At 38.0% G+C, this 1,371-nt stretch overlaps 1 non-coding gene across 1 annotated transcript; it reads left to right on the top strand.

Moving 5' to 3' along the window:
* The first annotated feature begins 336 nt into the window (after positions 1-336).
* On the top strand, positions 337-442 carry LOC145141635 (small nucleolar RNA R71). Its single transcript, XR_013722829.1, has one exon. It is a non-coding gene; the product is annotated as a small nucleolar RNA R71 (small nucleolar RNA).
* The last annotated feature ends 929 nt before the right edge of the window (positions 443-1,371 follow it).

Below are 1,371 nucleotides of genomic sequence, written 5' to 3' on the forward strand. Positions count from 1 at the left end.
TCATCCAAATCACAATCCTTTGTCAAATGTGGCCCACTACAATTATCACACCCGAATCTTATGGCATGAATGGATTGATCCAAATTTTTCATTCGCCTATCCGTATTTTCTAACTTTTCCAAAACCACATCCATTTTCTCGTTCCATCCATCTCCTTTACCTCTAGTAACATCCTCTCTTGAGTTATGATACTCACGTGAGTGCTTTGCAAACTCTTCAACGAACTCTTTGATGGTTTTCGGCTCCTTCTTCGTCATTGGTCCTTGGGAGTCAAGAAGTTGTTGACTAGTGACATTCACTCCATCATAGAAAATGGACACTTCTTGTCGAACATTAAGATCATGTTGAGGACAAATTGTAAGCAAGCCCTTGTACCTTTCCCACGCTTCATACAACGACTCTCCAACCTACTGTTGAGAATTAGCAATCTTCTTCTTGAGCTATGAGATCTTTGAAAGTGGACGAAATTTCTCAATCGATCCGTGCGCAAGTGACTTAATGTCATCGTAAGCATCCTAAGTAACATGGATTCTCTTAGCATGTTAGCAACATTGAAGTAGTTTGCAATGTCCTTTACTTCATCAATTTGCTTGAATGTGTCTTCATACTCTTTCTCGGCGAAATGTATGTCCTTGAGCATCAATAGAATGTGCCCTTTGAGCTCAAAACTTCTTTTGGCTGGCGTCTCAGGTGGGATAAGACCTGGTCCATGTTCTTCATGTATCCACTTCTTGTAATCTCCCAACGTCGTTCCCGTTATGGTCGTCATCTCTTCAACCTCGCTTTTTATCTCCTCTTCGTCTGAACTTTCTTTGGTAGATTTTTCTGGCTCGTATCCTACTTCCTTCTTGCTTGGAATCTATTAAAAAATCTCAAATTTTTCAGATGTGAAAGTATTGCTCAATTCGCCTCCCTTCTTGTCTTTCTTCTTGTGAAAAGCTGGATATGGGTCTTCTAGTGGAGAAAAAATTAGAGTTTAAGATCCTCGGGTCATAAATCACTGAAACAAAAACAAAACAAAGCAAAAATGAATAAAATGAATAAAAATAACTAAACTAAAAATTAACTGAGACGAGACCACGACGTGGTTAATATAACCACGACGTGGTTGCACCTCAGAGTGAAAAATAAAACAATATTTATGCAACCAAAGTAACTTTTTGCAGTTTTTTACCCCACAAAAAGGATCGAAACTAAAATAAATTAAACGATAAATCAAATAAGTTGTTCCCCGCCAACGGCACCAAAAACTTGATGTGCACAATTATACCTACTCGTTTTAAATTCATAACCTAACTTAATTTGCTAACTATGCACTTATAGGTCGTGTACATAGTTAGATTATAGGATAGCTCAGGTAAGTCGAGTTTC

The sequence above is a fragment of the Lactuca virosa genome, chromosome 9 (assembly GCF_052849685.1).
Source record: "Lactuca virosa cultivar CGN04683 chromosome 9, Lactuca_virosa_CGN04683_v6, whole genome shotgun sequence".
Lineage (NCBI taxonomy): Eukaryota > Viridiplantae > Streptophyta > Magnoliopsida > Asterales > Asteraceae > Lactuca > Lactuca virosa.